At 35.8% G+C, this 11210-nt stretch overlaps 1 pseudogene across 1 annotated transcript; it reads left to right on the top strand.

Moving 5' to 3' along the window:
- The first annotated feature begins 4117 nt into the window (after window positions 1-4117).
- LOC107644363 (SPX domain-containing membrane protein At4g22990-like) lies at window positions 4118-9769 on the top strand (annotated as a pseudogene). Its single transcript, XR_015883606.1, has 11 exons — window positions 4118-5336; window positions 5754-5811; window positions 5920-6040; window positions 6162-6473; window positions 6574-6687; window positions 6796-7295; window positions 7412-7722; window positions 7880-8085; window positions 8335-8525; window positions 8758-8898; window positions 9269-9769. The product of XR_015883606.1 is annotated as an SPX domain-containing membrane protein At4g22990-like (transcript).
- Window positions 9770-11210: the final 1441 nt, after the last annotated feature.

Raw genomic sequence — 11210 nt, 5'->3', positions numbered from 1 at the left:
ACGTTTCTTCATAATTTATACCGGGCCTTTGTGAAAAACCTTGTGCCACAAGTCAAGCTTTATAGCGCACAACTTCATTTTTCTCATTTCGTTTTCTCACAAATACCCACCGGTATCCAATAGGTTTTACATCTTCTGGTGTACAGATTACAGGTATAAAGACTTCACGTTTTGCAAGTGAGTCTAACTCAGCCTTCATGGCTTCTTTCCATTTTGGCCAATCATTTATTTGTCGACATTCTTCGATTGATCTTGGCTTAAGATCCTTACTTTCATGCATGATATTCAATGCCACATTATAGACAAATATTTCATTGACAATTGTCTTATTTCGGTCCTATTTCTTTTCTGTAAAGACATAATTTATCGAGATCTCATCATTTTCATAATTTTCAGGTACCTGAATGTCTTCTGACGTTAACATTATATCAGAATTTTGGACAACTACAGGTGTCTCTACTATGTCTTTTTAAACAGGAATAGTATTTACCTTTTTTCGCTTTCGAGGATTTTTACCTTTGGAACCGACAGGCCTGCACGCTTCTGGCATGAATTTGCTTTAGTGGCTACTTGTCCTACTGGGACATCAATTCGAATTGGGACATTTTTCGCAGGTATATAAGATTTGGTTATCCTCTTTGTATCAGAAAATGCATCAACCAATTCATTTGCTATTCTTTGCAAATGTATAATTTTTTGAACTTCTAGTTCACATTGCCCTGATCGAGGATCTAAATGCATCAACGATGATGCATTCCAATTAAGTTCCTTTTCAAGAAGCTTATTCTCTCCTCCTAATATTGAAAACTTTGATTCATCAAAATGACAATCCGCAAACCGGGTTTTAAATACATCTCCTGTTTGTATCTCAAGATACCTCATTATAGAGGGAGAATCATATCCAACATATATCTCCAATTTTCTCTGGGGTCCCATTTTGGTGCGATTAGGTGGTGTAATGGGAACATATATCGCACACCCAAATATTCTTAAATGGGAAACATTTAGCTGCTGGCCAAAAGCTAATTGCATAGGAGAGAACTGATGGTAACTCGTTGGCCTCAAACGAATAAGTGATGCGGCATGTAAAATAGGATGCCCCCAAACCAAGATTGGGAGATTTGTTCTCATAAGTAAGGGTCTAGCAATTAATTGGAGGCGTTTAATAAGTGATTCTGTTAACCCATTTTGTGTGTGAACATAAGCTACTGGATGCTCATCACTTATTCCATTAGCCATACAATAAGCATCAAAAGCTTGGGAAGTAAATTCACCAGCATTATCAAGACGAATTGTTTTGATTGGATTTTCTGAAAATTGTGCTTTTAATCGAATAATTTGAGCTAGTAATCTTGCAAACGCCAGGTTGCGAGAAGATAATAAGCACACATGAGACCATCTCGAAGATGCGTCTATTAGGACCATAAAATATCTAAAATATCCACATGGTGGATGAATAGATCCACATATATCACCTTGAATCCTTTCTAGGAATTCAGGGGACTCAAATCCAATCTTTATTGGTGATGGCCTTAAAATTAATTTTCCTTGAGAACATGCAGCACAACAAAATTCACTAGATTTAAGAATCTTCTGGTTCTTTAGTGAATATCCATGGGAGTTTTCAATAATTCTCCTCATCATGCCTGTTCCCGGATGACCCAATCTATCATGCAAAGTTATGAATTTATTTGGACTAGTAAACTTCTGGTTTACAGTGGCATGTGATTTAACTACACTAATCTTGGTATAATACAACCCAGATGAAAAGTGAGGATAATTTTTCTAGTATAACTTTCTTATTTGAATCATGAGTTGTGATACATGAATACTCATGATTTCCCTCATTCATTGTTTCAATATGATATCCATTTCGGCGAATATCTTTGAAACTCAACAAGTTCCTCAGAGACTTGGTAGATAATAGTGCATTTTTTATTATAAATTTTGTTCCTCCAGGAAACAAAATTATAGCTCTTTCGGAGCCTTCTATCACATTGCCTGAGACAATAATAGTATTAACATATTATTCTTTTGGCACAAGATGGGTAAAATATATAGTACTTTTAAGAATAGTGTGCGAACTTGCACTATCCGCAAGGCAAATATCTTCAGAATATGTCCTTGCCATTTTTCTTCAAAAACAAATGATAATAATAATAAAATGAGTAGAAGTACATGCACAGTAAAATTATTCACATGAATACTTAACAAACACATACACATATCAAACTATTCTATCATTGATCAAATAGCCAATATTTCTTTCAGAATCCTTAAAGAAATTAGATACATCATAATGAGTGGTGGAATTTTCATTATTTAAAACAAAATTTGTTTCCTTTCCTTTGTCATCCCTTTTCAAGGATGCTTGATAAAGATCAACTAGGTGCCTTGGGGTACAACAGGTACGTGACCAATGGCCTTTTCCACCACAACGGAAGCATTTATCCTCAATTAATTTACTTTGCCCATTGTTTCTTTCTTTATCCCACTTCTGGTGAGATCCTTTCTTGTGAATATAATTTATTTTCCTTCCATAATTTTTCTTGTTGTCAAAATCTTGCCATTTACCTCTTCTGGGGTTATAAGTTGCCGCATTTACTTCAGGAAATGGGGCGGCGCCAGCTGGGCGCGCTTCATGATTTCTTAAGAGCAACTCATTGTTGCATTCAGCAACAAGAAAGTAAGAAATTAACTCAGAATATTTTTAAATCTTTTTTCTCAATTGCTACTGCAGGAGCACATTCGAGGCATGGAAGGTCGAGAAAGTTTTCTCTAACATATCGGACTTGAGGAGGTATCACCGTCTTTTGATGATTGTACCTTTCTTCAAGGTCTTTCCACAGATCTGCATGATCTTTTAATGCGGGATATTCATTTTTCAATCATACGTCAAGATGACGATGAAGGAAAATCATAGCTTTGACTTTATCCTTCTGGGATGTATTATTTTTAGCCTTAATGGTATCTCCAAGATCCATTGAATCAAGATGGATTTTAGCATATATTATCCATGATAAATAATTGTTTCCAGGTATATCAAAAGCATTATATTCAAGATGAAAGAGTTTCGACATAATAAAAATTTGTTACCTGAAGTCTTTCTAAAATTTCGTTAGAGATTCGTGCTGATAACATATTGTAAAATAAATAAGGAAGAAGTAATAACATAAAAGTATCAATAGAAAATACTACTATTAGTATTTACCAACACTATTATACTACTATAATAATAATATATTAATATTATATTAGTAGTATATGAAGAAAGTAAAGAAGTGCTTTATATAAGAGAGAGAGAAAGTATTTGCTTTTTATTGTTGAGTGTCATTTGCTTCATATCATATTTCTATTTATAGGTGCATAAAAATTGTGCTTTCAAATGTAATTAAATATGGTTTTCCTTTGATAAAACTAAATTCTGTATCGAAAAGGTTGGCCGCCCAAGATTGTGAAGGAAGTCACAATTCATTAAATGGGCATCCACCCATGTTTATCATAACAATTTTATAGATCTATTTAATTTTTTTTCTAAATGTGCAAAGGCGCTCATATCTATTAATATATAACAAAATTTTTCACACGCTGCACGAATTGAATAATTAATATTTTAAAAAAATATTAATAAACTAATTACAAAAATAAGTATATAAAATTTAGAGTTGTTAGTATTAATTAGTATATTTTTAATGTTTTTTATTCAAATGAAAATCTTTTTAGCATATTTTAATAAATTTTAAAAAATAACTAAGAAAAAAAAAATTAATGGTATGCACCATTAATTTAACATCTATTGCTGATATCCATAAAGAAAAGAAGAAAGAAAATTAATGATTCAAAATGACACATGGTCATTAATTCCTCCTCAAAGTTTACATAAATAGATATACAAATTTTTGGATTTGAATTTTCTAAAATTTGAATTTTACTTTAGAGAATAAAGTATGATATCTCACTATTGTTTTTATAGGTGGATCAAAAATAAATATAAAAGAAAAATTATTCAAAAGTAGGAAATCATACTCTACTATTTTAAATGAAATTCAAACTTTAAAGGATGGATATCCGAAACTTTTTATTAGCAACTCCCGGTTTGATACTCCTCCTCAAAACTACGCCGTTTTGATCCCCAGAAAAAAAAGGCCCAGCCCATAGTATCCCCTCCCCCTTCAATCTCTTACAAACGCCCAAATCACCAAACTGATCAACCCTAACCCTATCAGAGCAAAATCAGCAAAGCAAAGCAGCCACTATCAGCCCCCACCACTATCGGCGCCGGCAGTGACAACCAGTGGTTGCCATCTTCGCCGCCTCTCGAAGGTCTTCTCTCCTCCTCGCGTCGACAAGCCCGAGGGTGTCGTCGTTGCCGTAGACCGTTTCTGCTGCCTGACGTCGCGAACGTCTACTCAGCCCTGTTCTCCTCGCCGTCGCAAACGTGCCTGCTTGGCCGTGTTTTCTTCGTCGTCACCTCTATATAATCCATGCGAAGTGCCACCTCATATACTATACATGCAAATCCCGAAAAATATGTTCGAAAATCTTTTTTCCGGATTTTCGTGTATTGTATATCTGGTGCCACTTCGAACTTCGGGAGAAAAATATCTTAGTTAAATTGTATGGATAAAACATATTTTTTTTTTTCTCTTTTTAAATTTTGCACTTCACCAGTTTATTTTCCCAAAATATTTAAGTTCATTTAAGTTACATTTCTGAATTTGTTATCATTTTTTTAGTTAAATTCAAAGCAAGCTTTATGTTTCTGTCAAGTCTGTTTGCATTTAAAGTATTTTAATTTGTAAGTCGTTTTCAATTTTTAATTTACCTGTTTATGTGTAGATAAAAAACAATAAAAATTTCTTCTAGTGATAAAAAATGGTAGACTTTAATGCATGATAGACTTTGATGCATGGTAAACTGTTGATCGCATAAAGGAATATGTTTTGCTTCTAGACATTAGATTTTGAACCAACCCAAAAACTTTTTGCAAAATTTTTTTAATTTTAATTTGCAGAAGATCTGTTAAATAGCTGTATGTTAATTAGAATTCTATTTATACACAAAAAAAAGGAAAAAAACGGTACTTGGGTTGTTATCAATAATAAATCAACCACTATATAGCTGTACCTGGACTACAGTATTAACACTTGTAATTTTCCATTGTTGGTTCATTGATGACCACAATCACGAGGGTCCACGTTGTTTCAAGATTCCCGTTCAAGCCACATTTATGTTGTGGTTGATGATGTCATGGTACTTGCATCATGTGAACTATGTTTCTACTGAAATTTGGTGCAAAGACAGTGAGAAGCTTGCACTCCTCGACTTCAACTCAGGTATTAAACAATCATATATAGATTATTGCAGTTAGGATGATCTAGCTAGTTAGTAGAGACTATTTTTTTAATTATTGGAGTTGAATTCAAACATGTTCTATGAACTTTGGCTTTTGCAAGTGATTGATAGTTAATAATTGTTTACTAAGTCAAGTTGTTTCTTGTGAAGAACTTTTTTTTCAAAAAAAAAAAAAAAAAAACCACACACATACACACTAGCCCTTTGAGAGCTTTATAATTGAATTAGGTTGTCCAAAATCGATTCCAATTAGTTAGATTCTATTGAATTAAGTTAAATATATGATGCATTCGTTGTGGTTAACCTTGTTGCAATTTATAGTGTTGGATGAACCAAGCCAGACTCTTAATAAAATTTGTAAGTTTCACTCTCATTGAATACAATGTCTTCTATTGCAGAGAAAGATGGTTGCCTTTGGAAAGAAGTTGAAAGACAGACAATTCAAGAATGGCAGGGGTATGTACGTCTCTGCCTATACGTTGAGGGTTGAGATTTTTCAACTTGGATATCTGTTCTGCTCTATAATGATATTTTGGGTTCATAAATTTGATAATCTTGTTGCAGATATTATATAAACTACAAACTCATGAAGAAACGAGTAAGGCACTCTGCTCAGCAAATTCAACTCGGAACACAAGATTGACGCCATGTGCTCAAGGATTTCTCCAGAATGCTAGATAATCAGGTTTCTGTTGTTTTCAATTTTCATTACTGCCAATGGTCAACTTAGATTCTAGTTGCGAATGTGATGATTCTAGTTGTGTGTTAACATTGGTTTCAATCACTCTCTAAATGTTACAAATCAGATTGAGAAGATTGTCCTTTTCCTTTTGGAGCAACAAGTGATTTTGGCAAGCAGGATATCAAAGCTTGGAGAGCAACATGATGCTATTCTGCAGTAACCTGAAATTCACAAAATGTCTGAACTGCAAGAAGCTTATAGAAAAGTGGGACATGACCTATTAAAGCTTCTTTTCTTTGTTGAGATGAGTGCTATTGGTTTGCGCAAGATATTGAAGAAGTTTGACAAATGTTTTGGCTATAGATTCACCGATTACTATGTTAAAACTCTCGTGAATCATCCTTACTTTTGGCTGCAACAAGTGTTCAAGCATGTGGTAATATGTTTGATTCAAAACGAGTCTTCACTTGGACTGTCACATAAATAAATACAGAACTTTGTGAATGGCCATTGACTGATGGATTTGAAATTTGTAGGGAATAGGAGCTGTTGTGGGATTATCTTGCAATCTTCATGAACTTCAGAACCGTCAAGGGAGCTATTTATCAATTTATTTATCAATTTATGATCAACCTACCCTTCCTCTGCAGGTTCCACATCTAATTTGCTTCAAACACTTACTTTGTTTTATCGTAGCTGGCTTTGGAGCATCATAAGATTGGTGTTGATTATCATATTTCCTCGGTCTTTTCATGCAGGATCCTGTCATTGATTCAATAAAAGCAGTGGTTGACAGGTTAACTAACTCAACAAACTTCCTAAACTTTTTGGGGGCAACATGCTCTGATTATGCAAGAAGAGCTGCCAACCCCCATGGAGGAACCTGTTGATGATGAAAGATACCATTGCATAGTCTCTTATCCTGAACTTGGCAAACACATTTTTGTATATGGTCAATACATATATTATTGTCCCTAGCAGATGACTACTCTATGAGCCTTGGGTCTGCACCAACAGTTTGTGGTATCGTAATTGGGGCGCTGGCTGTTGCTCAGGTGTTCTCTTAGGTATATTTTAGTGCCTCGTCAAATAGATCTTACTTCAGACCTCGTCTTCAGTAGCATAACTCTCTTTCTTGGAAATATCCTGTGTGCGTTGGCATATGATGCTCGTTCATTATGGATTCTCTTGATTGGTTGTGTGTTCTGTGGGCAAATAGTCTTCTATTCCCGAATTTTCGCATGCCATGATTTTGATGGTACTTGCAAATAATGTTGTGTGTTTGAGTTGATTAGTACATATTCTGTTTACCATCTTATTCGGAATATTATGAGGTATCTTTTCTTGCTGATAAACACTTGGATATTATTACAGATTGGGTTCTGCCAGAGCTGTTAATTGGCGTTATATCAGTGGCTGTGTCCCTCTCATAATCCGGATGCAAGCATCAGCTGCTTTCGTCAGTGCCAGCGCCCTTGGCATGGCTTGTGGTCCTGCATTAGCTGGCATATTGCAGACTGATTTTAAGATTTACAAGCTTACGTTTAATCAAAATACGTTGCCCGGTTGGGTTATGGGTGTTGCTTGGCTGATATATCTTATATCGTTGTGGATCACTTTCAAGGAACCTTCTCATGAACCCGTAGAGAATGAGAATCACGTGAATAATCATCAACTAAATGATGGTACTTACTGAACTTATACTGCACCAATTTGTTGCTGCTTGTTCAGAATGAATGAAAGTAGTCTCGCACATTTTTCTTTTGCAAATATGGATTTTTTTTCTCTTGTTTTGTTGAGCCTCAACATGTGAATATAACATGACACGTTTTTCTTGTGTAGAAGTGAACGATGCACTTGAACAAGGCCTAAAACAGCCATTGCTGATTACTTTGAATGATAAGGGAGATGAAGAAGCCGATCAAGATTATGATGATAGTGAAGAAGCTTCAGAAGAATCTCGTCTCCCAGCGACTTCGATTCGGTCTGCATACAGACTCCTTACGCCATCTGTAAAGATTTGTGCACAACTCACGGTCTCCCGCAGAGTATGGATTTTCTATCAAGTGCTGAGAATTTCGTTACATGTAGATGTTTGAGATCAATGTTAATGTCAAGATGGAAAAAACTAATCATTCACCTGAGTGCTCTGAACTGAATATGATATGTCATTGCGTATTTCATTCAATTTGCACTTTCTCCTGTTTTTTGTAGTAACTTCCAATGGCAAATGATCATTTAGATAAAATATTGGAAAATCAGACATTTAACCTACCGAATTTGTTTAACATTTTCAGGTTCAGTTATTGATATATTTTATGGTCAAATATGTAATGGAGATTTTACTATCGGAATCTAGTGTCATCACAACATACTACTTTAACTGGTCAACAAGCAGAGTTGCACTTTTTCTCGCTTGCCTTCGATTGACTGTTCTTCCTGTAAACGTTGTTGTTGGAAGCTATATAAGCAACATGTTTGAGGATAGGTATTGATAATTTATGCTCTAGTTGGATTAAGAAAGATGCATGTAAGTTGATAGTAACACATTTCTTCTTCATGCTGAACAAGAAGTGAAGGAAATTGAAACCATCTTATATATTAGATTGAGATCCTCTCTTACTCCATCTTTTGCGAGATCATTCAGAACCATGATATTGTTCAAATATTCTCCTCTTGCATCTAAGTGAATGGATTCGAATTTTATTTATCTGTTTCAGGCAAATTCTGTTGGTATCGGAAATTATGGTTTGCATCGGTGTCCTCCTTAGGCCTTAGCTTCCATTTGGTTATTCCATACTCCGTGCCACAATACATATGTTCAGGCCTCCTTTTGTTTGTTTCGGCAGAAGTGCTTGAAGGTAAGATAATAAGATCTGATATTTTGCTGCACTATTTATGATTGTCGAAAGTCGACAAAATTATATTTCTTCTTACCCTATGCTGATGTGGGATGCTTGTGTACTAGGCTATCCTTTACGATACACATGAAGTATGTCAAATAATTCATGTGTTTAGACATAATTTGTATCAAGATACATTTACATTTCGGATGCACCAATTTTCTCAATCCAACAATTATTATTGGATGGAGGGAGTAATAGTTATCTTAATGTATTGGTTTAATTTAGTATTAAAAACATGCTTGATGCTTGATTTAAGCTGATGTAAATTGTTTAGTTTTTGTTTTTCCTGACAATTACATAATTGTCTTACTATCATTTGTTCCAGGTGTCAACTTGTCGCTGACTCGCTGCTTTCGCGAGTTATGTCCTTGAGGTGGAACCTACGATGGAGGGCTCTTGTAAACTGAGGCTGGAACAACTGCGAGAGTTATAGCGGACGCAACCATCATCCTGGCTGGTTACTTGGGTCAGAGTAATCTTAATGTCACACTGCTTCCTTCACTCTTCATTTCCATAGCCTCCATCTTAGCAACATGCTATACCTACAATTCATTATATTAGTTTATGTTCCTGAGTTTCTCTCAGGCTGAGATGGTAAGAGTATAATGCTCTTCAGCATGACCTCGCTTATTATCTGTCATTCTGTCTCCATTCGATAATTTTGATCAGTTAAGTGATTGTGGCTTCATAAGGTAGAAGTAGTACCTAGTATTTCGTTGTGTAGGGTGGCAAAATGTGAATTATTGGCAGAATAGATTCCTTAACTGTCATTAATTTTTCTGTGATAATTAACTTGGTTTAATTTTCTTAGATGTTCTAAACTAAATATGTTGCGCAATGGTGTCCCTTTTTTTAACAAATTTAGTTTAGAGATATTCTCCATATCCAAGCAATTTTAACATCCAAGTTTATCCAAGTGATTTTAAGTTACGAGCTTTTCTTGCTTTCTTCTTTCCTCACGCTTCTTCTCTTCTCTTCTCTCCCACGTTTCTTCTTTCTCCTTTAGAGATGGCAATTTTCTCCGGTGGGGCGGGTATTTGCGGGGATTTACCCGTCAGGGAACAGGTTTGGGGGCCAATTTTTCCCTGGGGGCGGGGAACGGGTATCCGTTTTGTAAACGGGGCGGGGGCGGGGGCGGGGGTAGAGATACCCGCCCCGTGGATATCCATTTAATACCCATAAATATCAATTTACCAAAATATCTCCAGTATAGATATATATTTTTAACAAACTCTATTCCCAATTTCCCATTTCACTCATTCTCTTTGCTCGAATTTCACTCTCAGATCCTCTCCTCATCATTGCCGCCACTTCCGTCGCTCACTTCCCAGCCTCACCGCAAGCTTCTCCACCTTCGGCGAGGTCGTTGGTCGCCTTCCCTTCCCCCTTCCTTTTTCCCCTTTTCTCATCAAGTTTTGCCTTTTCTTTTCCCCTTTTATCATCAGATCTCCTCCTCGCGTGCCATCCCTCCTCCTCCTCGTCAGATCATCAGCACCACGGATCTGCCTATCACTGTCTTTGCCATAGATTTGTGCGCTGCCATCAGTGCCTCGCCGATTTTCTGTCGCCGTCTACTCCATCTCTGGGTTTGCTTTTCGCCGTTGCTGATTGCAACTGCCTCGTCATTTACAGATCTATGTGTTTTATTTTTTTTTGAAACATATTGTTAATTTGCATCGTTATAAAATCTGCATTATATAGATCTGGGACTTTTTAAATTGTTCTAAAATCTGTATTGTTTATCTTCATTGTTATAAAATCTGCATTGTAGAGATCTGAGTTTTGAAATTGTTTTGAAATTAAAATTGTTAATCTCCATTGTTATGAATGATGTATTGTTAATGTGCATTATTTCTGAAATCTGAGTTATTTGAATTTTTTAATTTTTTTTAAGGAAGATCCGCAGGGAATGGATATCCGGCGGATATTGGGTATTCGCTACTCGTCACAGATACGGGGCGGGGACGGGGTGGGGGGCATGTCCCTTTCCCCATGGGGATCTGTTGCCATTCCTATTTCTCCTCTTCTTCATTCTCTTCCTTTTTCGCGTTCCTTCTTCTTCACGTGTTTTCTCTTTATCGTCATTTTTTTGTTGCTGTTGTTGTATCTTTTTGTCTTTTCTTCCTTCTCTCTCTGGTAAAAGCAGTAGAAGATGAGGAGGAAGAGTTTTGAATTGTGCAGAACAAAAATGAACCAAAATAACCAACACCACTGAACCGAACATCAATCATGTGTTGAATAAAACGTAATGAACATTCAATCAGCAA

The sequence above is a fragment of the Arachis ipaensis genome, chromosome B5 (assembly GCF_059453495.1).
Source record: "Arachis ipaensis isolate K30076 ecotype BB chromosome B5, ASM5945349v1, whole genome shotgun sequence".
Classification (NCBI taxonomy): domain Eukaryota; kingdom Viridiplantae; phylum Streptophyta; class Magnoliopsida; order Fabales; family Fabaceae; genus Arachis; species Arachis ipaensis.
The sequence above is the reverse complement of the archived record's forward strand: the minus strand, read 5'-3'. Positions and strand labels throughout refer to the sequence as shown.